Consider the following 27,940-nt stretch of genomic DNA (forward strand, 5'->3'; position numbering starts at 1 on the left):
TAACTCCACATGTAAGTAGTAGTATACACCAGAAAACAACAGCTGAACCTTTTTTTGGTTTGGTTTTTGTATTTTGTAAGTCATACGTATGTTTCTTTGTATATATTAAAAAATATATACAACCATTTTACCACATACAGTATGGATTTTTTTATCCAGCCAATTTCAAAATTATGAATTAAATTCATTAAATTGTGGCAGCTTTTGTATGCCACATATAATATCTTACAATATATAGTGGTCTCTCTCTCTCTCTCTCTCTCTCTCTCTCTCTCTCTCTCTCTCTCTCTCTCTCTCTCTCTCTCTCTCTCTCTCTCTCTCTCTCTCTCTCTCTCTCTCTCTCTCTCTCTCTCTCTCTCTCTCTCTCTCTCTCTCTCTCTCTCTCTCTCTCTCTCCTTTGTCATGACTATTAATTGGCTCCAACTATACAAGGGTTCTTGGAATCAAAAGGTCCCAGCTGAATTTCCCAGCAGACTTTTTCTCCTTTTTTAATCAAGGACTTCTACTTTAAATTTTGAATGAAAGTTTAGATTTAGAAGCGGAATCAGATTTGTTTTGTTTTTCTTGTTGTTTTGTAAATGTTTGGATAGATAATGTACAGATAAAGACACATGGACGGGTCAGACATTATAAATTATGTACATATCATTTATACAGAAAGGCAAACATATAGGCACATATAGATCCACGTATACATGCATGCACAGGGTGCATAGACATACAGGGAATAAGGTGCGAAGTGATGCTCATTGGAGAATCACTTTTACCCAGGTCGAAAACAGTATTTTGGGGGAACAGGGATACAGACATTTACACACTGAGGAATAGACATTGGCATGGTGAGGTGCAATGACTTACATGCCAATGTTTTATTCAAACAATCTACAGGAGGGATAAACGTAGAAACATACACTATTTCATCCAAACAGTGGATGTGTGTGTGTTTGCGTGCGCGTGTTTGTACATGCACATATTCACAACCACACAAAGGCACAGAAACAGTCAAATGCACATTGGCACACCAAAAACCAGACCCACACACACACACAAACACACACACATACACATGCACACCCATCTACTCAAACACAAAGGCACAGAAACAAACACACACACACACACACCAACACACATACACACCCATACACACAAATACACACACACAAACACAAACACACACACACACCAACACACATACACACCCATACACACAAACATACAAATCCATGCACGCAAACACAGAAACAAGTGCACACTTATAAAGTTGGCACACACATTGGTGAACACACACACACACACACACACACACACACACACACACACACACACACACACACACACACACACACACACACACACACACACACACACACACACACACACACACACACACACACACACACACACACACACACACACACACACGCAGACTCAGTCATCAGCCATTCTGTATCAACTCTCCTGTCTTCTCCTTCTCCATTATGAATGAGTTTATCATCCTGGCATGTGAAGGGAGATTCATTGTGTCTGAGCACCCTGCCATCCAGGACCTCTACACCAGGCATGGACAAAGACTCCAGCCACCGGAGTCATAGACTGTTATCTCTGCTACCACAAGGCAAGTCTGGAACAAACAGGGCCATGAACAGCTTTTACCCCCGAGCACTAAGACTTCTAAACACAACTACTACATAACTAATCAAATGGCTGTCCGGACTACCTGCATTGACCCAATTTTGCACTAAATCTCTTACACACACACACACACACACACACACACACACACACACACACACACACACACACACACACACACACACACACACACACACACACACACACACACACACACACACACACACACACACACACACACACACACACACACACACACACACACACACACACACACACACACACAGTTACCTCGCAGTTACCTCGCAGTTACCTCGTACCTCTGCACATCGACTCGGTACTGGTACTCCCTGTATAGAGCCATGTTATTACCTGGTACTCCCTGTATATAGCCATGTTATTACCTGGTACTCCCTGTATATAGCCATGTTATTACCTGGTACTCCCTGTATAGAGCCATGTTATTACCTGGTACTCCCTGTATATAGCCATGTTATTACCTGGTACTCCCTGTATATAGCCATGTTATTACCTGGTACTCCCTGTATATAGCCATGTTATTACCTGGTACTCCATGTATAGAGCCATGTTATTACCTGGTACTCCCTGTATATAGCCATGTTATTACCTGGTACTCCCTGTATATAGCCATGTTATTACCTGGTACTCCCTGTATATAGCCATGTTATTACCTGGTACTCCCTGTATATAGCCATGTTATTACCTGGTACTCCCTGTATATAGCCATGTTATTACCTGGTACTCCATGTATATAGCCATGTTATTACCTGGTACTCCCTGTATATAGCCATGTTATTACCTGGTAATCCCTGTATATAGCCATGTTATTACCTGGTACTCCCTGTATATAGCCATGTTATTACCTGGTACTCCCTGTATATAGCCATGTTATTACCTGGTACTCCCTGTATATAGCCATGTTATTACCTGGTACTTCCTGTATATAGCCATGTTATTACCTGGTACTCCCTGTATATAGCCATGTTATTACCTGGTACTCCCTGTATAGAGCCATGTTATTTTTACTGGTTTTCTCTCTCTCTCCTGTTATCTCCTCTCTCTCTCTCTAGCCATGTTATTACCTGGTCTCCTGTATATAGCCATGTTATTACCTGGTACTCCCTGTATATCTCCATGTTATTACCTGGTACTCCTCTGTATATCTCTCATGTTTCTCTCTCTCTGTATATAGCTGTCTCTCCTGTCTCTGTCTCTAGCCATGTTATTACCTGGTCTCCTCTGTCTATCCATCTCGCTACCTGGTCTCCTCTCTCTCGATGTCTCTCTACCTGGTACTCTCTCTATCTCCATGTCTATCTCCTGTCTCTCTCTCTGTCTCTCTCTCTGTCTCTATCTCTGTCTCTCTCTGTCTCTCCTGGTCTCTCTCGGTCTCTCTCGGTCTCTCTCGGTCTCTCTCTGTCTCTCTCTGTCTCTCTCTGGTCTCTGTCAATGAGTGAGTGAGTGTAGAGGTAGAGAGATATAGCCATGTTATTACCTGGTACTCCCTGTATATAGCCATGTTATTACCTGGTACTGTAGAGAGAGAGAGAGAGAGAGAGAAAGAGACAGAGGGAGACAGACTCTCTCTCTCTCTCTCTCTCTCTCTCTCAGAGAGAGATCTAACTCTCTCTCTCTCTCTCTCTCTCTCTCTCTCTCTCTCTCTCTCTCTCTCTCTCTCTCTCTCTCTCTCTCTCTCTCTCTGTCTCTCTCTCTCTCTCTGTCTCTATCTCTCTCTCTCTCTCTCTCTCTCTCTCGCTCTCTCTCTCTCTCTCTCTCGATGTCTCTCTCTCTCTCTCTCTCTCTCTCTCGATGTCTCTCTCTCTCTCTCTCTCTCTCTCTCTCTCTCTCTGTCTCTCTGTCTCTCTCTGTCTCTCTCTCTCTCTCTCGTCTCTCTCGGTCTCTCTCGGTCTCTCTCGGTCTCTCTCTGTCTCTCTCTCTCTCTCTCTCTCTCAATCTCTCTCTCTCTCTCTCTCTCTCTCTCTCTCTCTCTCTCTCTCTCTCTCTCTCTCTCTCTCTCTCTCTCTCTCTCTCTCTCTGTCTCTCTCTCTCTCTCTCTCTCTCTCTCTCTCTCTCTCTCTCTGTCTCTCTGTCTCTCTCTCTCTCTCTCTCTCTCTCTCTCTCTCTCTCTCTCTCTCTCTCTCTGTCTCTCTCTCTCTCCTCTCACTCACTCACTCACTAACTCACTCACTCAACCGATCACTCGCTCACTCGCTCACTCACTCACTCACTCACTCACTCAACCGAACACTCTGTTTATTTATATTAACTCTGCATTATTGGAAATTGACCCGTAAGTAAAAGCATTTAACTGTTAGTCTACACCTGTTGTTTACGAAGCATGTGACAAATAACATTTGATTTGATTGGATCCAGAGCTGATTACACACTCTGATGACCGTGGAAAAGTTCAAATACACATACACTTTTAATAGCAATCCCTTTATAAATACCATCAATAACACAAACACCAGATAGAATGTCAATGAGCATGTGAGTGACAGAGAGGCTCATCAGGCCTCACTTAGGGTGAAATGTTGGGATAATATAGGTTTATTCACGTACCTTCTCTATAATAATCTACAGTGCATTCGGAAGGTATTCAGACCCCTTTACTTTTTTTCATTTTGTTACTGTAACGGCGTTCATCTGTTGAATGAAGAAAGTCGGACCGAAATGCAGCGTAGTGGTTACTCATGACTTTAATGAAGGAAAACGGAACGAAACATGAAATAACTCATAAATACAAAAACAACAAACGGAACGTGAAACCTATTACAGCCTATCTGGTGAAACACTACACAGAGACAGGAACAAACACCCACAAAATACAAAACAAACTCAGGCTGCCTAAATACGGTTCCCAATCAGAGACAACGATAAGCGCCTGACTCCAATTGAGAATCGCCTCAGGCAGCCAAGCCTATACAACACCCCTAATTAGCCGCGATCCCAAATACTACAAACCCCAATACGAAAAAAAAACATATAAACCCATGTCACACCCTGGCCTACCCAAACATATAACAAAAACACAAAATACAATGACCAAGGCGTGACAGAACCCCCCCCCCCCTAAGGTGCGGACTCCCGGACGCACCTCAAGAGCACAGGGAGGGTCCGGGTGGGCGTCTGTCCATGGTGGCGGTTCTGGCTCAGGACGTGGACCCCACTCCATTAATGTCCTAGTTCCTCCCCTTCGCGTCCTGGGATAATCCACCCTCTCTGCCGACCATGGCCTAATAGTCCTCACCCAGATCCCCACATAACTGAGGAGCAGCTCGGGACAGAGGGGCATCTCAGGACAGAGGGGCATCTCAGGACAGAGGGGCATCTCAGGACAGAGGGGCATCTCAGGACAGAGGGGCAGCTCGGGACAGAGGGGCAGCTCGGGACCGAAGCAGCCCGGGACTGAGGGGAAGCCCGGTACTGAGGGGAAGCCCGGTACTGAGGGGAAGCCCAGTACTGAGGGGAAGCCCGGTACTGAGGGGAAGCCCAGTACTGAGGGGAAGCCCGGTACTGAGGGGAAGCCCAGTACTGAGAGGAAGCCCAGTACTGAGATGAAGCTCAGGCAGGTAGTAGGCTCCGGTAAATCCTGGCTGGCTGGCAGATCTGGAAGAGACTGGTTGTCGGGCAGATCTGGAAGAGACTGGTTGTCGGGCAGATCTGGAAGAGACTAGTTGTCGGGCAGATCTGGAAGAGACTGGTTGTCGGGCAGCGCTGGGCTGACTGGCGGCACTGGCGGCGCTGGGCAGACTGGCAGCGCTGGGCAGACTGGGAGCACTGGCGGCGCTGGGCAGACTGGGAGCACTGGCCGCGCTGGGCAGACTGGGAGCACTGGCCGCACTGGGCAGACTGGGAGCTCTGGCCGCGCTGGGCAGACTGGGAGCACTGGTGGCGCTGGGCAGACTGGGAGCACTGGCGGCGCTGGGCAGACGGGAGACTCCGGCAGCGCAGGAGAGGAGAAAGGCTCTGGCTGCGCTAAACAGGCGGGAGACTCCGATAGCGCAGGAGAGGAGAAAAGCGCTGGCTGCGCTGAACAGGCAAGGCGCACTGGAGGCCTGGTGCGTGGTGCTGGAACTGGTGGTACTGGATCTAGGACACGCATGGGAAGCCTGGTGCGGGGAGCTGCTACCGGAGGACTGGTGTGTAGAGGTGGCTCTGGATAGACCGGACCGTGCAGGCGCACTGGAGCTCTTGAGCACCGAGCCTCTTCTCTGCAGATCCTCTCAAGCTATGTCAGGCTGGATGGGGAGAATCAATGCACAGCTATTTTCAGGTCTCGCCAGAGATGTTGGATCGGGTTCAAGTCCGGGCTCAGGCTGGGCCACTTAAGGACATTTAGAGACCTGTCCCGAAGCCATTCCTGCGTTGTCTTGGCTGTGTGCTTAGGGTCATTTTCCTGTTGGAAGGTGAACCTTCACCCCAGCCTGAGGTCCTGAGCACTCCGGAGCAGGTTTTCATCAAGCATTTCTCTGTACTTTACTCCATTCATCTTTGCCTCGATCCTGACTAGTTACAGAGTCCCTGCCGCTTGATCCCCACAGCTTGATGCTGACACCACCATGCTTCACCGTAGGGATGGTGCCAGGTTTCCTCCAGATGTGGTGCTTGGCATTCAGGCCAAAGAGTTAAGTCTTGGTTTCATCAGACCAGTTAATCTTGTTTCTCATGGTCTGAGAGTCCTTAATTTGCTTTTTGCCAAACTCCAAGAGGGCTGCCATGTGCCTTTTGCTGAGGAGTGGCTTACATCTGGCCACTCTACCATAAAGGTCTGACTAGTGGAGTTCTGCAGAGATGGTTGTCCTTCTGGAAGGTTCCCCCATCTCTACAGAGGAACTCTGGAGCTCTGTCAGAGTGACTATCGGGTTCTTGGTCAGTTCCCTGACCAAGGCCCTTCTCCCCCGATTGCTTAGTTTGGCCGGGCAGCCAGCTCTATGAAGAGTCTTGATGGTTCCAAACGTCTTCCATTTAAGAATGGTGGAGGCCTCTGTTATTGTTTTGGTACCCTTCCCAGATCTGTGCCGAAAACAATTCTGCCTCGTAGCTCTACAGAAAATTCCTTCGACCTCATGGCTTGTTTTTTTCTCTGACATGCAATGTGTGTGCCTTTCCAAATCATGTCCAATCAACTGAATTTACCGCAATGCTTTTTCTATACCGTTTCACTTTCATATCGCTGCTCCATAGACTATTGATCCCGAGTGGCGCAGCAGCGTCACTACAGTACTACGGTTCAAATCCCATATGGTGACGGAGTCCCATAGGGTGGCGCAGCAGCGTCACTACAGTACTACGGTTCAAATCCCATAGGGTGGCGTAGCAGTCACTACAGTACTACGGTTCAAATCCCATAGGGTGGCGGAGTCCCATAGGGTGGCGCAGCAGCGTCACTACAGTACTACGGTTCAAATCCAAGCTGTGATTGGGAGTCCCATGGGGTGGCGCACAATTGTCCCAGCGTTGTCCACGTTTGACCGGGGTAGCCCGTCATTGTGAATAAGAATTTGTTATTAACTGACTTGCCTAGTAAAATATAAATAAATAATTAAAATAAACAATGCACCCAGAAACGTTGTGTAATCACATAAAATTGCAGAGTGATGAGTGATGTGCACTAATGAAATCAAGATATTTCAACAATGACAGGGCCTTGTCTGTGGAGAGAAACGGCTTAAAACTCTCAGCCTCTCAAGTGGTGCAGTGATCTAAGGCAGTGCTTGAGGTGTCACTACAGACCCGGGTTTGATCCCAGCCTGTATCACAACCGGCCGTGGCCCAGCGTCGTCCGGGTTAGGGGATGGTTTGGCCGAGGGGGATTTACTTGGCTCATTGCGCTCTAGAGACTCCTTGTGGCAGGCCAGGCGCCTGCAGGGTGACTTACGGTCGTCAATTGAACAGTGTTTCCTCCAAAACACTTTCGGTTTAAGCGGGCAGGTGTTAAGGAGCGCAGTTTGACGGGTCACGTTTCGGGGGGGGCGCGTTATTCAGTGTTCGCCTCCCGAACCCATTGGGGAGGTGCAGCTGTGATTAGAGAAAATACATTTTATTTATTTTGATATGTCTCTGCAATAAAAAATTCCCTTTGGGAAACATTCTTGTCAGTCATTTTAAAATCAATTCTGCATTGCCCTGCTCATTTTACTGCCCACCTTCAACGAAGAGCAGAGCCAGAACACCAACCCCTTTCATTTCAACCTGAATCATAATAATGAAAAACATATGGGACTCAGTCAGAAAAGAAATCCACCGTGCACCACAATATGTGCTGCACTGCAGGAGATAGCACCCACAATAAATACCCCTTAACACTGGTTAACATGGACCAGGGCTTTCAGTTTCCAGTTCCCACCTACTGAGGTCTATCGAAGACACATTTTCATTGGACTGCTTTAAACTCCCAACATGCAAAGCTGTGACAGACTGTTTATTGGATGACAGCCTTTTTAAACAGAAAGTGTATGTTGGAGATATGAGTGTCAGTGCCCTGGGACGACCTGTCATCCTTTTCAAAGACAAGCCACTCAGCAGACAGTGTATCCCTCCACTACGGGCTTGTAGTCAAATAGGCCCTAGGAAGCAGCAGAGTCATTCTCCTGAAGTTAGTCTCCACTTGAAGACAATCTCTGTTGGTAAACTTCCAGTAGCTAACTAAGCTAGCAGGGGAATGATCTTCTACACTGCAACATTGCCAAAGCAACGGCCCCATCATACGAAACAAAGGAAAACAAAGGCTGAATGAATCGTTTCAGTAAACAATGAGCCATCAACTCACAGTGTCTAAATCATTAGAGTTCGTGACTTCTGTAAGCAGGGGTTCCCTAAATGTAATGAGGGAATTAATGTACACTCTCATGTCCCTCTAGAGAGCAAGAGAAAGAGAGTGAGATGGAGAGAGAGAGAGGGAGCCGGGGAGAGAGAGGGAGCCAGAGAGAGAGAGGGAGACATACAGAGAGAGAGAGAGGGAGACAGAGGAAGACAGAGGGAGAGAGCGAGAGTCCCTCTAGAGAGCAAGAGAAAGAGAGTGAGAGAGAGAGAGAGAGAGAGAGAGAGAGAGAGAGAGAGAGAGAGAGAGAGAGAGAGAGAGAGAGAGAGAGAGAGAGAGGTGGTATTCTATGATGGGGTACCATGAGAGGCGAGTCATTTCCCATCAGCAGGCAGTAGGCATCCCAGAGACCCCCAGCCTAGCCCTGATCTCTTCCTTCAACAGGCAGTAGGCATCCCAGAGACCCAACACCCAAGCCTAACCTGCTCTACTTTACTCTCTAAACCAGATCTGTCTGTCTGTCTGTTAGCTCTACGGAAAGACAGACAGACAGCCTCAACAGGCTGAATACCTCATTTAGGCCAAAAAGGACTGTGCCTCAAAGAAAATTACAATATAAATAGAATGTGATGGGTTTGGTATCAAGTTTCAAATGTTTAAGTATTGATCACCATCCATAGAACCCCCCAACCCCCCATGTGGGTTAAAAATACCTGTTTAATAATTCATGGTATTAATATTTGTTGCCATGGATTCTCTGTTCCATTTAGATGTAGTCATCTCCCTTGCTCACACATTGCTCAATCCTAGATATAATGTAGGACGTCTAGATGGGAAAGAGCCGTCTTTCTCCCCACTGGCCATGAGAATCCTACTAGCAGAATTCATTTAGAAACATTAGACTGTTCTCCCTGACCCCTTTAGACCGCTCTGATCACTCATGCAAAAGACAATAACCAGCGATTTTCCACGTAAACAATGTGTTTGTTGTAATGTTAATGTGCTTCTCTGTCTGTTATGCCTGGAAGGGGACACAACATTATAGATAGTCCATACTCGGTGCTGTGTCACTCCAGACATGTTCCACAGTAAAAATGGTAGCTGGGGGAATCGCACATCACTGTTCTGTAAACCAGACCGCTCTTCTTATTCGTCGTCTTCTTCCTCGTCGTCTTCTTCTTCTTCCGCCTGCCACTAACAACAATCTCAATCTTTCCTTCCTTCCACTGCTGGGTCCTGCCGGTGGTGTTTACCGATGGCGGAGTTGTTTATCTTTTATTTTTGCATTCATTCGACCCATCGACTAGTCTCCGCACATTCATTCAAGGAGCCATCACATCAGAGACTGGCTTGCTGGATGTGCGATTGATGGAAATGGCATGTAATCCATACCATGTGACATGCGAGACAGGCTTCCCATGGAACATGGTGATTAAGCCACATTGAGTGAGCAGCACTGGGAGGCTAGTGGGGTGAGCAGGGGATGCTTGGCTGGTGAGAGGGGGGCAGGGTTAGGGGTTTAATCCAGTCATCTAAGAGATTGGGAAGATCAAAATGGGGGGAGATTGGGAAAATCCCAGGAATTATGGGCTCTGGGGGGCTGAAAACGGGAGAAGACGGGAGTCGAGGTGCTGGCACCTACAGATACCCTAAGGCATCAATCAAAAACCTCTTGAGCAGACCCATGGAAAATTGCCTTTGAAAGGGAGATGTTTTATCATGAGAGTGATGGAGACAATCCTCAAATGGATGCTATGCTGATGGGAGGATGGGAGAGTGAGAAACAAAGAGGGGGTTAGAGGGATGAGGAGGCCGATCAAAGTGCCCTACCTCTCTAGCGGGGCAGTTTTACGTAAAATATTGTTGGCGAACGCAAAGCTTGGGCTCGTGGCTACAACTGGCAGTTACATAAGAAGAAGCTACATGTACAGTATGGCCCTTCATACAACTGGCTGCAGTGCCAAACAATTCCTTTTTTTCTCTTTAAATCCCTTTATGGTGGGATGGTATACACACTTGGTGGCCAGTTTATAGGTACACCCATCTAGTACCAGGTCAAACCCCCCTTTGCCTCCAGAACAGCCTGAATTCACCGGGGCATGGATTCTACAAGGTGTGGCATTCAAATGTTGCTCAATTGGTATCAAGGGACCTAACGTGTGGCAGGAAAACATTCCTCACACTATTACACCACCACCACCACCAGCCTGTACCGTTGACACCAGACAGGATGGGGCCATGGACTTATGATGCGTATGACAAATCCTGACTCTGCCATCAGCATAGCAAAACAGGAAGCGGAACATCCCTGGAGAGGGTTGAAAATAGTTGTGCAGCGATGCTGCCCATCCAACAGAGCTTGGGAGGATCTGCAGAATAGAAACTCCCCAAATACAGGTGTGCCAAGCTCAGAGCATCATACCCAAGAAGCCTCAATGCTGTAATCGCTGCCAAGGGTGCTTCAACAAAGTACTGAGTGAAGGGTCTGAATACTTATGTAAATGTTATATTTCAGGTTTTTATTTTTAATAAATAAAACATTTCTAAACACCTGTTTTTGCTTTGGTTATTGTGGGTAGATTGATGAGGATTGTCACGACTTCCACTGAAGGTGGCTCCCCTGCCTGTTGGGGCGGTGCTCGGCGGTCGTCGTCACCGTCCTACTCGCTGCCACTGAAGTTGGCTCCCCTGCCTGTTGGGGCGGTGCTCGGCGGTCGTCGTCACCGTCCTACTCGCTGCCACTGAAGTTGGCTCCCCTGCCTGTTGGGGCGGTGCTCGGCGGTCGTCGTCACCGTCCTACTCGCTGCCACTGAAGTTGGCTCCCCTGCCTGTTGGGGTGGTGCTCGGCGGTCGTCGTCACCGTCCTACTAGCCGCTACCGATCTCTTTTTCGTTTGTCTGTTGGTTTTGTCTTATTAGTTTCACCTGTGTGTATTTTAGTTGAATTAGCTTCCCTATATATAGTAGGTTGTCGCTCCCTTGTTTTGTGCGGGATTGTTTTTGTTACTCTGTTGGTTGTGGTTTCCATGTGTATATTCTCTGGACTGTTTGGTCCTGTGTTTGTGCTGGTCTGTTCTATGTATTCTCTGGACTGTTTGGTCCGGTGTTTGTGCTGGTCTGTTCTATGTATTCTCTGGACTGTTTGGTCCGGTGTTTGTGCTGGTCTGTTCTATGTATTCTCTGGACTGTTTGGTCCGGTGTTTGTGCTGGTCTGTTCTATGTATTCTCTGGACTGTTTGGTCCGGTGTTTGTGCTGGTCTGTTCTATGTATTCTCTGGACTGTTTGGTCCTGTGTTTGTGCTGGTCTGTTCTATGTATTCTCTGGACTGTTTGGTCCTGTGTTTGTGCTGGTCTGTTCTATGTATTCTCTGGACTGTTTGGTCCGGTGTTTGTGCTGGTCTGTTCTATCTTTCTCTGGACTGTTTGGTCCTGTGTTTGTGCTGGTCTGTTCTATGTATTCTCTGGACTGTTTGGTCCTGTGTTTGAGCTGGTCTGTTCTATGTATTCTCTGGACTGTTTGGTCCTGTGTTTGTGCTGGTCTGTTCTATGTATTATCTGGGCTGTTTGGTCCTGTGTTTGTGCTGGTCTGTTCTATCTTTCTCTGGACTGTTTGGTCCTGTGTTTGTGCTGGTCTGTTCTATGTATTCTCTGGACTGTTTGGTCCTGTGTTTGTGCTGGTCTGTTCTATGTATTCTCTGGACTGTTTGGTCCTGTGTTTGTGCTGGTCTGTTCTATCTTTCTCTGGACTGTTTGGTCCTGTGTTTGTGCTGGTCTGTTCTATGTATTCTCTGGACTGTTTGGTCCTGTGTTTGGGCTGGTCTGTTCTATGCGCCCTGTATGTTGGCGTGAACGTTTTTTGGCCAGAGAATCAATTCAAGATATACTGAACCCTGCTCTCTGCGCCTGATTCCAACCCACCAATCCTAGTATCCCGTGACAAGGATAATTATTGTTTAAAAAAAAATACATTTTAGAATAAGGCTGTACCGTAACAAACATTCTAAAAAGTCAAGGGGTCTGAATACTTTCCTAACATAATTCACACCTGAACAGACAAGAACAAATCAGCAGGTGAAACGATAACAAAGCATTGCCCAGCACCTGTTTTTGTTAAAAGCTGAGGGTTGTAAACACTCTCAAAATCATAGATAGAGCTATGGATGCAAGGACTGACCATCCATGAGATGAAAATGATACAGTTTTAACCAAAATTATAGTTGCATATATATAAACAATGTAAATGTAAAGAATAAATATTTATACAACGGGTGGGTCTAATCCTGACTGCTGATTGGTTAAAAACGCATTCCACCGGCTAAATCTATGACATTAAAATGCCTATATATATATATATATTATAGTGTTTGTTTACATTGACTTTGTTTAAAACTGATTCGGGTACGACATTTGAACTAAGCTCACGAGGCATTTTTAAGTTAGATTCTTCAAGAATCAATGGGTATTTATTTAATTAATTCAGAAGTCCAAAAATGAATGAAGCAACTGCAGATTGCTCCTTTATACAACAGAGAGGGAGCATTATGACTGGGACCATCGGGGGGACATTGTGTGTTAAACCAAACAGGAATTGTATTATCTATTAACGGTCAATTAAACATTTGAAGAAAATGCCTTAACCTGGTGAGAATTAATGATAGAAACCAACAAGATGGGAGGTAATATGTAGAGGCAGGCACCTGTGTTTTGGGTGGATGCTCTTGGATTCCATGGACCGTTTCAGAAGTTGGTGTCTCCAGCTAGGCTGCTGTTGTTTTTCTCTCTCAGGAGGTGGGAAAATGTCAGCCTAGCCCTCCCTGACAACTTGAACAAATGCTTGAATGCAAACACATTTGTGATGCTCCACGGAGAAACAAACCCATTTCAACTCTCTGATCTCTTCCACTCTGAGTACCATGTGGTTCTGGCAGGTCAATAATTAGGATTAAAAAGACGAGTCTGAAACTAATTCAGGGGAGTTCCAGAGAGAGAGTCGAAGTGTCATCACTCAAACAGTGACAGAGCGAATGCAATCATGCCCCAGTCTAGTTCTGATAGATTAATAAATAAAGAGTTTGTTTCTGAGTGTTTCTGTGTGTGTGTGTGTGTGTGTGTGTGTGTGTGTGTGTGTGTGTGTGTGTGTGTGTGTGTGTGTGTGTGTGTGTGTGTGTGTGTGTGTGTGTGTGTGTGTGTGTGTGTGTGTGTGTGTGTGTGTGTGTGTGTGTGTGTGTATGTGTGTGTGTGTGTGTGAAAGTGTGAAAATACCTTACATAATTGTTGCCTCACGTGAGTAGGTGCATCTCGGCAACCTTTTGACAACAGAGTTTATTCTCCTTGGAATGACATCCTGTCACCTGTTCTCCCAGTCAGTGTTGTCATACAGAGAACATTGGCCTCCAGACGGCCACAGACCCAGAGCATACAGCCATGGCCAGAGAGTTCCGTCCAGTAAGGAGCTTCAGTGTGAAATGAACTGCAATGTTCCACAGGAGTGGACACAGGGAATGTCCACTCTCGTCAGCGTCTCAGTGATGCAGGGAGCCATGTACGACAGTGATATAAATACAGGGACAGCTATTCCAGGCCAAATCATCTGTTCCCTAGCTGTTCAATTCATCACAGGTCTGCTTGGGGACATCTGCCATAAATGTTTCATGTCAAAACAGAGCTGAGTCAGGCCACAGTGACTGTAGCGAGTGTACCAAGCCTTGGTTCTGAGGTCCCTTATGAGGGCACAAGTAAAACCACAGCTACTGTGGTTGGAACCTTGTAAAACACAACTGGATTGATGCAGTGACAAATAAAGTTGTACAGGGAATTCCTCAGAGCCTTCAACACCCGGTTGAACGATTTTACTCGTTCTATGAGGCGAGAGCAATCCAAGCCACATCGGCAGGCCAGGAAGTAACAGGTTCCACTCACTAGAGGCAGCAAGAGTGCGAAACTCAATAGAATAATCCGTTATGGACCGTTCACCTTGGCATGGAAGCCAGGGGCCCTAGAACTCCCCACCAAAAACTGTCAAAAACCCGAATCATCTCCTCTTTAAAGTTCCTGGTTAGAGCAATCAGCCCTTGCCTCCCAGAAGCTGTGCCCCATTCTCGAGCCCGGCCAGTAAGTTCGTAAGCAACGAGCTCTCTCTCTAGAGTATGTGTTGGGTTGGAGAAGCAATCTCACACTGCGTGAGAAAGGAGCGGCACTCAGTGGGCTGCCCGGAGTAGCAAGGTGGGTTATTAACCCTAGGTTCTGGAGGCTCGGCAGGCCAGGAAGTAACAGGTGGCACGGGACGTGACTCTGGAACTGTCCAGAGAGGTCGGAAACCTGAGCGGCCAGGTTCTCCACGGCATGGCGAGCAGCAGGTGTTCCTGCTCGTGTCTGCCGAGCATGGCTCGGATCTCGGCAGTGTAACGGCGTCTGAAGTCGCTGGGTCCATTCCTTGGTCGGTTCCTTCTGTCATGCAGACTACAAAGTGTACGAGAAAGGAAGAGCATTGATGCGTCTTGAGAGGCTTATAGGCAGGTAGCCTAGTGGTTAGAGCGTTGGGCCAGTAACCGAAAGGTTGCTGGATTGAATCACCGAGCTGACAAGGTACCATGTCGTTCTGCCCTTGAACAAAGCAGCTAACAAGGCAGTGTTCACTGGTAGGCCATCATTGTAAATAAGAATGTGTTCTTAAACTGGCTTGCCTAGTTAAATAAAGGTAAAACAATAAACTAAAAAAATTGCTCTGGATAAGAGAGTCTGGGATGAAAAAAAGAGCTCAAACCACAACCCACCCCTAGTAATACGGACAAATCTTGGCAAGAATGAAGGCGACATTTATTTCTTATTGGGATGATGTTAGCACTGCTTCATGGGTGGGAAAGTCCGTTCAGAGATGCTATCACAAAATTCTGGCTTGTGAAAGGCTGAGTAATCGGTCTTCAGTCAGAAGACAGGAGACAACATGGCTCAGCTGTTGAGGCGGGGCAACCCTGTTGCCACCGCCTTCACCCGGTGCCCGCTGCATCCCATTATCTACTCCCCTTAATGAGATAATCAGTGCTAAAAAACGCTGCAATCACAGGAACCACGACCCCCTCCACTGATAATCAACACGGCAATCCATATCAAATTATAATCACGCAATCAATTAGGAGAACTGTCCCTCTGTGGTGTAAATGCTTTGAATAGATCAACCCTATTACTTCAATGTATGATTTGGCACCTAGGGGACCCAAGCACAGTGCGACAGCGAGCAAAGCACAGCGGAGAGTGTCACATTAGTTTGTTGATCGCAGCCAAAAAGACATGTCATTCAGCGAGGCGTGTCGCCTCTTCCTCTAGGCTCTTATTCATTTTCTGTTATAGTTTTCTGTATGTAATCTGTGCTGAGTTAACCATCCACTGTAATTAGCACATGGGGACTTCAATCCTCTCTCTAGGCCTGGGGGGAGTTGTTTATTTACTTCAACACAACCTTTACCTAAAGGTCACAGTTTGGTCCACTTATCTACTTACTCACTCATATAACTCATATTATGTTCATCACAGTTAGCAACATAGAGCCCTCATATCATGGTCATCACAATTAGCAACATAGCAGCACTCATATCGACTCATGCTGAGTTACTGAAGTAGAGGGAGCTCAGTACCAACTTGCTCAATAACAACCAGTACTTAGCCCTAGCCTGGTTCCAGATGTCTATGTGTTGTCCTGCCACCTCCTAAGCTCCTGGTATAACACAAACCATAGGAGTCGGCAAGAGAGCACAAACAGACCTGCTATAAGTTCCCCACAGCCGCACTAAATAATGACAAGGGAGTGGGCCAAGGATATATCCTAACCCACACATCAATCTGATCCCTTCCACATCATCTCTTAATTAGCTCACCTAGTTACGGGGCTTAACTGCAACTCTGACCGATAGACAGTAGCCTGATCCATTCTAACCTCGAGTAATTACACCACATGCAGCAGAAAGTCCTGAGCACATCATGGACAGTGTTAGATAACCCCATTCAGAGGCCCGATGAGGAATCTATCTGCTTTAGCGGACGAGATGAAGAGATGCATTATATGACGCAACAGCTAAGCTCCGACACTGAGCATGAGGTTCATGTGAGGTAAAAACATTTGCATGGATTTTGTGTTCATTTGCTGTAGATGGGCTGCCGCAAAGGTGTCTGTTTTCATTGCCACTGAGCGTACGGTCGTTCAGAGGGAACGTCCATCTTCAGAAAGCATTGGCACACTCTCGATTACATATCAGTATGCAAATGAGATGGATCATCCCCTCTATATCATGCAGTAAAATCCCTGTCTCGGTTCAGTGGCCGTCAAAGCATTTATCATAATGTATTAAGATGTTAATCGGTACAGGGATAGAAGCGTCTTTTGTTTGTAATGGAAAATGAGCCATCATGCCTGTCAATGTATTTCATCATCACTACAATCAAGATAACTCCCTGTCTGTTAGCTGCTATTCATGGTAAACAATTTCATTCCAAACCTGAATTAAAACAGCGCTAAGTCATATAGATTACACAGTATATCATGTTTTGGAAATGTATTCTCTTTAAAGTTCAAATCGAACAAGACCACTGTGACAGTGTCCTGCAGTCAATAAAATCAACATGGTTAAACAACAAGACAAGACATTCCTGTCCTTTACCATTGGACCACTGTGCAGAGATGTAGTATCCTGGAAGGATCTACAGAGGAATAGCAGCACATCGATCAAGTCGAGATGCCCTCATGTCTGACTGGGGGGGTTATAATAACTTCGGCCTTTATACTACCAAGACCATAACTCACATTCTCATTTGTGATCCAAGCTCGCTCAGATGATACTGAGCACACATCGTCACATCTCCACGTGTTTCTCCAATGTCCAAAGGCATGACCAGATAATGCTAAGCATGATATGTGTTCATCTGTCATATAGGTGTAGGTGGGATAAGTGTCCAGAGAGGGATGTCCAGCCTTGGATTCAGCTCCACCACATACACTGATGCTCACGCTCCCAGGTGATTTTATTACAGTTTCACCCTTCGGTCTTCATCAGGCAAACGCTGGTATAATACAATCCCCTGGGAGCGTGAGCAGTACTCTGCTGCATTTTCATTTCTGTTTTTCATCAATTCACCTACCACTCCAGCACCTGTTAGATGTAGCTGGATTGTGCGTATGTTCTTCAGCTTTTGTCCTATCCACCCCGCCACACTCTGACCCCCAGGGTTAATAAGGCTGTAGCAAGATGAGGTCAGCTATAATGTTATGAGGGAGTCATGCGGGATGGATGACACGAGGTGCTATCGAACCCTCTCAATCACAGTATGCAAATTACCAGGGAGGCACACACAAGAAGGCAGACAACAGGGTAGGAGAGGAGAAGAGCGGAGAGGAGAGCATAGGTGAGGAGAGGAGAGCATAGGTGAGGAGAGGAGAGCGTGAGGTGAGGGTAGGAGAGGGTAGGAGAGGAGAGGAGAAGTGAGGAGAGGAGAGCATAGGTGAGGAGAGGAGAGCGTAGTCCCTCCTCTCTACATTTTCCTCCTCTGTCTCTGCTGCTAAAGCCACTTTCTACCACTCTAAATTCCAAGCATCTGCCTCTAACCCTAGGAAGCTCTTTGCCACATTCTCCTCCCTCCTGAATCCTCCTCCCCCTCCCCCTCCCTCTCTGCAGATGACTTCGTCAACCATTTTGAAAAGAAGATCGACGACATCCGATCCTCGTTTGCTAAGTCAAACAACACCGCTGGTTCTGCTCACACTGCCCTACCCTGTGCTCTGACCTCTTTCTCCCCTCTCTCTCCAGATGAAATCTCGCGTCTTGTGACGGCCGGCCGCCCAACAACCTGCCCGCTCGACCCTATCCCCTCCTCTCTTCTCCAGACCATTTCCGGAGACCTTCTCCCTTACCTCACCTCGCTCATCAACTTATCCCTGACCGCTGGCTACGTCCCTTCCGTCTTCAAGAGAGCGAGAGTTGCACCCTTCTGAAAAAACCTACACTCGATCCCTCCGATGTCAACAACTACAGACCAGTATCCCTTCTTTCTTTTCTCTCCAAAACTCTTGAACGTGCCGTCCTTGGTCAGCTCTCCCGCTATCTCTCTCAGAATGACCTTCTTGATCCAAATCAGTCAGGTTTCAAGACTAGTCATTCAACTGAGACTGCTCTTCTCTGTATCACGGAGGCGCTCCGCACCGCTAAAGCTAACTCTCTCTCCTCTGCTCTCATCCTTCTAGACCTATCGGCTGCCTTCGATACTGTGAACCATCAGATCCTCCTCTCCACCCTCTCCGAGTTGGGCATCTCCGGCGCGGCCCACGCTTGGATTGCGTCCTACCTGACAGGTCGCTCCTACCAGGTGGCATGGCGAGAATCTGTCTCCTCACCACGCGCTCTCACCACTGGTGTCCCCCAGGGCTCTGTTCTAGGCCCTCTCCTATTCTCGCTATACACCAAGTCACTTGGCTCTGTCATAACCTCACATGGTCTCTCCTATCATTGCTATGCAGACGACACACAATTAATCTTCTCTGACTTTCCCCCTTCTGATGACCAGGTGGCGAATCGCATCTCTGCATGTCTGGCAGACATATCAGTGTGGATGACGGATCACCACCTCAAGCTGAACTTCGGCAAGATGGAGCTGCTCTTCCTCCCGGGGAAGGACTGCCCGTTCCATGATCTCGCCATCACGGTTGACAACTCCATTGTGTCCTCCTCCCAGAGCGCTAAGAACCTTGGCGTGATCCTGGACAACAAACTGTCGTTCTCAACTAACATCAAGGCGGTGGCCCGTTCCTGTAGGTTCATGCTCTACAACATCCGCAGAGTACGACCCTGCCTCACACAGGAAGCGGCGCAGGTCCTAATCCAGGCACTTGTCATCTCCCGTCTGGATTATTGCAACTCGCTGTTGGCTGGGCTCCCTGCCTGTGCCATTAAACCCCTACAACTCATCCAGAACGCCGCAGCCCGTCTAGTGTTCAACCTTCCCAAGTTCTCTCACGTCACCCCGCTCCTCCGCTCTCTCCACTGGCTTCCAGTTGAAGCTCGCATCCGCTACAAGACCATGGTGCTTGCCTACGGAGCTGTGAGGGGAACGGCACCTCAGTACCTCCAGGCTCTGATCAGGCCCTACACCCAAATAAGGGCACTGCGTTCATCCACCTCTGGCCTGCTCGCCTCCCTACCACTGAGGAAGTACAGTTCCCGCTCAGCTCAGTCAAAACTGTTCGCTGCTCTGGCTCCCCAATGGTGGAACAAACTCCCTCACGACGCCAGGACAGCGGAGTCAATCACCACCTTCCGGAGACACCTGAAACCCCACCTCTTTAAGGAACACCTAGGATAGGATAAAGTAATCCTTCTCACCCCCCCCCCTAAAATATTTAGATGCACTATTGTAAAGTGGTTGTTCCACTGGATGTCATAAGGTGAATGCACCAATTTGTAAGTCGCTCTGGATAAGAGCGTCTGCTAAATGACTTAAATGTAAATGTTAAATGAGAGGAGAGGTGAGGTGAGGGTAGGAGAGGGTAGGAGAGGAGAGCGTAGTTGAGGAGAGGAGAGCGTAGGTGAGGAGAGGAGAGTGTAGGTGAGGAGAGGAGAGCGTAGGTGAGGAGAGGAGAGGAGAGGGTAGGAGAGGATAAGAGAGGGTAGGAGAGGAGAGCGTAGTTGAGGAGAGGGTAGGAGTGGAGAGGAGAGCGTAGGTGAGGTGAGGAGAGGAGAGCATAGGTGAGGAAAGGAGAGGAGAGCCTAGGTGAGGAGAGGAGAGCGTAGGTGAGGAGAGGAGAGCGTAGGTGAGGAGAGGAGAGCGTAGGTGAGGAGAGGAAAGGAGAGCGTAGGTGAGGAGAGGAGAGCGTAGGTGAGGAGAGGAGAGCGTAGGTGAGGAGAGGAGAGCGTAGGTGAGGAGAGGAGAGGAGAGCGTAGGTGAGGAGAGGAGAGGAGAGCGTAGGTGAGGAGAGGAGAGGAGAGCGTAGGTGAGGTGAGAAGAGTGTAGGAGAGGGAGAGAGATAGCAAAAGCGTGTAATACCAGAAAGAGCAGGACATCAGAGAACTCAAGCAACACAGCTACACCACCATATCCTATGGGTAGGTAGACTACACCACCATATAATATGGATAGGTAGACTACACCATCATATCCTATGGGTAGGTAGACTACACCATCATATCCTATGGGTAGGTAGACTACACCACCATATAATATGGATAGGTAGACTACACCATCATATCCTATGGGTAGGTAGACTACACCATCATATCATATAGGTAGGTAGACTACACCGTCATATTCTATGGGTAGGTAGACTACACCACCATATAATATGGATAGGTAGACTACACCATCATATCATATGGGTAGGTAGACTATACCATCATATCATATGGGTAGGTTAGACTACACCATCATATCATATGGGTAGGTAGACTACACCATCATATCCTATGGGTAGGTAGACTACACCATCATATCCTATGGGTAGGTAGACTACACCATCATATCATATGGGTAGGTAGACTACACCATCATATCATATGGGTAGGCAGACTACACCATCATATCATATGGGTAGGTAGACTACACCATCATATCATATGGATAGGCAGACTACACCATCATATCATATAGGTAGGTACTGAATTCCTCCACTAAAACACAGAAAACATAACATAAGAAAAAATTATTTCTTAATGCTGTCAGGATTTGGCCAGGGTTGTTCCGGTTTTTGGTCACTAGATGCCCCCATTGTGCCTTTTGACCTTTTGTTTTCCCTTGATCCCCATTATTATTTGCACCTGTGCCTCGTTTCCTCTGATTGTATTTAAACCCTTTGTTTTCCTCTGTTCTTTGCTCTGTGTTTGTATGTTAGCACCCAGCCCTAGTACTCTGAGAACTCTTGTTGATCCCGGTGGACTCTCTTGTGGAATTCTGTTTTTTGTTCTTGTTTGTTTGTTTTTTGAGTATCTATTGAGGCTTTTTGTGCTTTACCTTCCACCTTGTGGATTTACCTTTTTTGTCTTGGAGGATTACCTTTGTTCTTGTAGGTTTCCTTTTGAGGTTGTGGAGTTACATGTTTTCCTGAAGAACTTCACTTTTTACTTCATTAAATACACTGTCTCAAGTACTGCTGTGTCTGCCTCATCTTCTGGGTTCTGCCGACTATTCGTGGCTCAGTTGGTTACGTGACTGTTTCTCACTCCGGAGACCCGGGTTCGTAACCGGGTCCTGACAAATGCATTTCCTGTATTTTGATCCTGCATTCAAACACCTATTTTAATGAAACCCCTATTTTGCCAGGTAAGTTGACTGAGAACACATTCTCATTTACAACAACGACCTGGGGAATAGTTACAGGGGAGAGGAGGAGGGATGAATGAGCCAATTGGTGAAAAACTATGGATAAACTTCCAGAGTCAAGCCAAGCTCTAAAACACTGCCATCTCCATCTGCTTTATAGGCCTGAGTCTCCCTCATTCCAACACAGTGAGCATTATAAAGTCACCTTCGTCCTTGTCGCCCCTCCACTGCAGTACAGATGATGTACTGTATGTATTTGTACTGCATTTGATGAGGGAGTATGGTATATGTGTGGGCCTTGTTATTGGATTGCACATCCTCGAGCAGTGGTGGATTTAGGTATCTGCGACATGGGCAGTCATCTTGTCGGGGGCGGCACGGTGCACCCGCACAAAAATATTATTCTTCAGACCCTGCTGCTGAGGATGAACCACTGTCTACAGACCCTGTCTACAGAGCCTGCTGCTGAGGATGAACTACTGTCTACAGACCTTGCTGCTGAGGATGAACCACTGTCTACAGACCCTGCTGCTGAGGATGAACCACTGTCTACAGACCCTGCTGCTGAGGATGAACCACTGTCTACAGACCCTGCTGCTGAGGATGAACCACTGTCTACAGACTCTGTCTACAGACCCTGCTGCTGAGGATGAACCACTGTCTACAGACGCTGCTGTTGAGGATGAACTACTGTCTACAGACCCTGCTGCTGAGGATGAACCACTGTCTACAGACGCTGCTGCTGAGGATGAACTACTGTCTACAGACCCTGCTGCTGAGGATGAACCACTGTCTACAGACGCTGCTGCTGAGGATGAACCACTGTCTACAGACCCTGCTGCTGAGGATGAACCACTGTCTACAGACCCTGCTGCTGAGGATGAACCACTGTCTACAGACCCTGCTGCTGAGGATGAACCACTGTCTACAGACTCTGTCTACAGACCCTTCTGCTGAGGATGAACCACTGTCTACAGACGCTGCTGCTGAGGATGAACTACTGTCTACAGACCCTGCTGCTGAGGATGACCCACTGTCTACAGACCCTGCTGCTGAGGATGAACCACTGTCTACAGAGCCTGCTGACTGGCCTTCCGTTCTGACTGACAGAATTCGAACACAACTAGTTTGCAGAGGACCGAGTGAGGTACCACCTAACTTTGTTTTCAAAAGGAATGAGAGTGATGGAAGAAGTTGCCTCCACCAGTATTTCAGGAAGACCTTGGTGAGTGGTGAAAAACTCCCTAGATGTTGGTTGGTGTTTTCTGAAAGAAACAACAGCCTCTTCTGCTTCTGCTGCAAACTCTTTTCTAGTAATAAGTTAATTAATTGATCAGGACTGTAACGTCGTTCGTCTGTTGTAAGAAGAGAGTCAGACCAAAATGCAGCGTGTAGGTTACTCATGACTTTAATGAATGAAAACGGTACATGAAATAACTGATATAAGAAAACAACAAACGAAACGTGAAACTAATTACAGCCTATCTGGTGACTACAACACAGAGACAGGAACAAACACCCACAAAAAACAAAGCGAACTCAGGCTACCTAAATACGGTTCCCAATCATAGACAACGATAAGCACCTGACTCTAATTGAGAATCACCTCAAGCAGCCAAGCCTAACTAGACACACCCCTAATCAGCCGCAATCCCAAATAATGCAAACCCCAATACGAATACAACATATAAACCCACGTCACACCCTGGCCTACCCAAACATATAACAAAAACACTAAATACAATGACCAAGGCGTGACAGAACCCCCCCCCAAGATGCGGACTCCAGGACGCACCTCAAGAGCATAGGGAGGGTCCGGGTGGGCGTCTGTCCATGGTGGCGGTTCTGGCTCGTGACGTGGACCCCACTCCATTAATGTCTTATTACCTCCCCTTCGCGTCCTGGGATAATCCACCTTCTCTGCCGACCATGGCCTAATAGTCCTCACCCTGATCCCCAGATAACTGAGGAGCAGCTCGTGACAGAGGGGCAGCTCGGGACAGAGGGGAATCTCAGGACAGAGGGGCATCTCAGGACAGAGGGGCATCTCAGGACAGAGGGGCATCTCAGGACAGAGGGGCATCTCAGGACAGAGGGGCAGCTCGGGACAGAGGGGCAGCTCAGGACAGAGGGGCAGCTCAGGACAGAGGGGCAGCTCAGGACAGAGGGGCATCTCGGGACAGAGGGACAGCCTGGGACAGAGGGGCAGCTCGGGACTGAGGGGAAGCCCGGTACTGAGGGGAAGCCCGGTACTGAGGGGAAGCCCAGTACTGAGGGGAAGCCCGGTACTGAGGGGAAGCCCGGTACTGAGGGGAAGCCCAGTACTGAGAGGAAGCCCAGTACTGAGAGGAAGCCCAGTACTGAGATGAAGCTCAGGCAGGTAGTAGGCTCCGGTAAATCCTGGCTGGCTGGCAGATCTGGAAGAGACTGGTTGTCGAGCAGATCTGGAAGAGACCGGTTGTCGGGCAGATCTGGAAGAGACTGGTTGTCGGGCAGATCTGGAAGAGACTGGTTGTCGGGAAGATCTGGAAGAGACTGGTTGTCGGGCAGATCTGGAAGAGACTGGTTGTCGGGCAGCGCTGGGCTGACTGGCTGCACTGGCGGCGCTGGGCAGACTGGCAGCGCTGGGCAGACTGGGAGCACTGGCGGCGCTGGGCAGGCTGGGAGCACTGGCCACGCTGGGCAGACTGGGAGCACTGGCCGCGCTGGGCAGACTGGGAGCACTGGCCGCGCTAGGCAGACTGGGAGCACTGGCCGCACTGGGCAGACTGGGAGCACTGGCCGCACTGGGCAGACTGGGAGCACTGGCGGCGCTGGGCAGACTGGGAGCACTGGCGGCGCAGGGCAGACTGGGAGCACTGGCGGCGCTGGGCAGACTGGAGACTCCGGCAGCGCAGGAGAGGAGAAAGGCTTTGGCTGCACTAAACAAGCGGGAGACTCCGACAGCGCAGGAGAGGAGAAAAGCGCTGGCTGCGCTGAACAGGTGAGGCGCACTGGAGGCCTGGTGCGTGGTGCTGGAACTGGTGGTACTGGATCGAGGACACACACAGGAAGCCTGGTGCGGGGAGCTGCTACCGGAGGACTGGTGTGTAGAGGTGGCTCTGGATAGACCGGACCGTGCAGGCGCACTGGAGCTCTTGAGCACCGAGCCTGCCCAAGCTTACCTGGTTCGATGCCCACTCTAGCCCGGCCAATAGGAAGGGCTGGTATGTGTCGCACCTGGCTCTGCACCCGCACTGGAAACACTGTGCGCTCCATAGCATAACACGGTGCCTGCCCGGTCTCTCTAGCCCAACGGTGAGCACAGGGAGTTTGCGCAGGTCTCCTACCTGGCATAACTATTCTGCCTTCTATAGCCACCCCCCAAAAAAAATTTTGGGCTGTTTTTCCGGCTTCCAACTGCGTCGCCGTGCTGCCTCCTCATACCTGCACCTCTCCGCTTTAGTCGCTTCTATTTCTTCCTTGGGACGGCGATATTCTCCCGGCTGCGCCCAGGGTCCTTTACCGTCTAATTCCTCCTCCCATGTCCAAATCTCCAAGTGGTGCAGCCTCTCCCACTGCAACTGCTCTTCACGATTAACAGGGAGAGTAGGCTCAGGTCTGACTCCTGACTCAGCCACTCTCTCTCTGCGCTCTCCCCCGTTACTTTCGGTTTTCGCTCTGCGTCGCCATGTTTTCCTTTTTGACTCCATTAGCCTGTAGCCCTCTTCGCACTGCTGAAGCGAATCCCAGGCGGGCTCCTGCACTCTCTCTGGGTCGGCCGCCCACCTGTCGATTTCTTCCCACGTCGTATAATCCATGCTTCTGCTGTCCATAATGTCCTCCTTTAGCTCCTGCCAGTTCACACGCTGCTCGGTCTGTGAGTGGTGGGTGTTTCTGTAAAGTCGTTCGTCTGTTGTAAGAAGAGAGTCAGACCGAAATGCAGCGTGTAGGTTACTCATGACTTTAATGAATGAAAACGGTACATGAAATAACTGATATAAGAAAACAACAAACGAAACGTGAACTAATTACAGCCTATCTGGTGACTACAACACAGAGACAGGAACAAACACCCACAAAATACAAAGCGAACTCAGGCTACCCAAATACGGTTCCCAATCAGAGACAACGATAAGCACCTGACTCTGATTGTGAATCGCCTCAGGCAGCCAAGCCTAACTAGACACACCCCTAATCAGCCGCAATCCCAAATACTACAAACCCCAATACGAATACAACATATAAACCCATGTCACACCCTGGCCTACCCAAACATATAACAAAAACACTAAATACAATGACCAAGGCGTGACAAGGACTGAACTCAGGACTGACAAACTGGAAACATGCACGTTCTTTGCTGACTTCACACGACATCAGTCCAGAACACCAAAACTCCATGAAAACATAGAAAGAACTGGAAATGAGGGTCAAAAAATGGGAAACAATTGATAAGCATTAGATGGCACTTATGGAGGCTGAGAGGATAAGATGGAGAGAGGTGTTGACACGTCTGACTGCTATTGTGCAGTCTCTGGCTATTAGAAATCTGGCACTAAGGGGCCACACAGAAACACTGTACTCTTCATCAAATGGACATTTCCTCAGAGGTTGAACCGATGGCACAGTTTGATCCAGTCATGACAGAGAACCTTAACCATGTCCAAAAGGGGACCTTGAGTCACACCACCAGCTACCTTGGCCACCAAATACAGAACTCATTGATTTGTTGAGCAGCAAGGTCATTACAATAATGGTGAGTAACATCAAGCTGGCAAAATTATTCTCTATCATTCTAGATTGCTCCTCAGTTCAGCCACACTGAACAGCCGTCAGTTGTGATTAGAATTGTGTCACTGAAGGAGGAGCCCCACATAAAGGAACATTCTATTGGGTTCTTGGAGGCAGAGGAGTCCGCGGGCCAACATTTGGCATCCCTGATTCTCAGAAGATTAAAGGAGCTAAACATTCCTTTTGAGGACTGCAAGAGGACAGTCTTATGATAATGGGGCCAACATGAGAGGCAGAAGCAAAGGTGTCCAAGCCAGACTCCTGGAAATGAATTCAAGAGCTCTATTTGTGCCATGTGGGGCTCACACATTGAACCTGGTTGTGGCTGATGCTGCTGAAAGTTCTGCCGATGCTACAGGTTACTTTGGCATCTTATACAAACTGTACACCTTGTTCTCAGCCTCCACACAGCGATCGGCAATCCTGAAAAAAACATGTGGACATCACTTTGAAGATGTGGACTGAGACAAGGTGGACTGAGACAAGACAGATTTCTTATGATGATGTAATTGATGACTTTACATCAAGGAAGGCAAGAAAGGTCAGGATTTAGATGGCAGTTGTGCAATTTAGTTTGTGTTTCTTGTTTGAAGTGCAGTAGTGTAATAATCAGGCTCTCTTCTTTATAAGTTTACTATTCTTTTTGTGTATTTGTGTGATATAGGATTTGCGCAATTTAGTTTTATTTGTGTTTTTTTGTTAGCAATAGGTAATAGTGCAATAATTTGATTCTGTCACGCCTTGGTCATTGTATTTTGTGTTTTTGTTATATGTTTGGGTAGGCCAGGGTGTGACATGGGTTTATATGTTGTGTTTCGTATTGGGGTTTGTATTATTTGGGATTGCGGCTGATTAGGGGTGTTATTAGGCTTGGCTGCCTGAGGCAATTCTCAATTAGAGTCAGGTGCTTATCGTTGTCTCTGATTGGGAACCGTATTTAGGCAGCCTGAGTTTCGCTTTGTTTTTCGTGGGTGATTGTACCTGTCTCTGTGTTGTAGTCACCAGATAGGCTGTAATTAGTTTCACGTTCCGTTCTGTTGTTTTTGTATTTAGTTTCAGTTATTTCATGTACCGCGTTTTTTCATTCATTAAAGTCATGAGTAACCAACACGCTGCATTTCGGTCCGACTCTCTTCTTTCAACAGACGAACGCCGTTACAGATTCTCTATTTATTTATATTTATATACTACAATTTGTTTATATTTGTCTTTGTTACTTCTTTTTTTAATATATATATATATTTTTCTATAGTTTTAAATCTTATGAATATTTATTTGTGTTGTTCCAAATGTACGAATAAAATTTTGGGGGGTGGCGGGGGTGGGGGGAGGGGTTCGCCCAGGGAGCCATACATGTTTGAACAGGAACTGATTCCTTGATGAAATGCCACCTAATGGAATAAACACAATATAAATAAAGAACCTTATCAAGTATGACTCGTTATCTTTCTCAGAG

The 27,940-nt window shown here is 47.7% G+C and overlaps 1 protein-coding gene across 1 annotated transcript in view; it reads right to left on the reverse strand.

Annotated features, from left to right (window-relative positions):
• The window catches only part of LOC124012727 (CUB and sushi domain-containing protein 3-like), an 849,083-nt gene that overhangs the window by 531,162 nt on the left and 289,981 nt on the right, over positions 1–27,940 (reverse strand). The gene's annotated exons all lie outside the window — the stretch shown is intronic.

The sequence above is a fragment of the Oncorhynchus gorbuscha genome, linkage group LG24 (assembly GCF_021184085.1).
Source record: "Oncorhynchus gorbuscha isolate QuinsamMale2020 ecotype Even-year linkage group LG24, OgorEven_v1.0, whole genome shotgun sequence".
Classification (NCBI taxonomy): domain Eukaryota; kingdom Metazoa; phylum Chordata; class Actinopteri; order Salmoniformes; family Salmonidae; genus Oncorhynchus; species Oncorhynchus gorbuscha.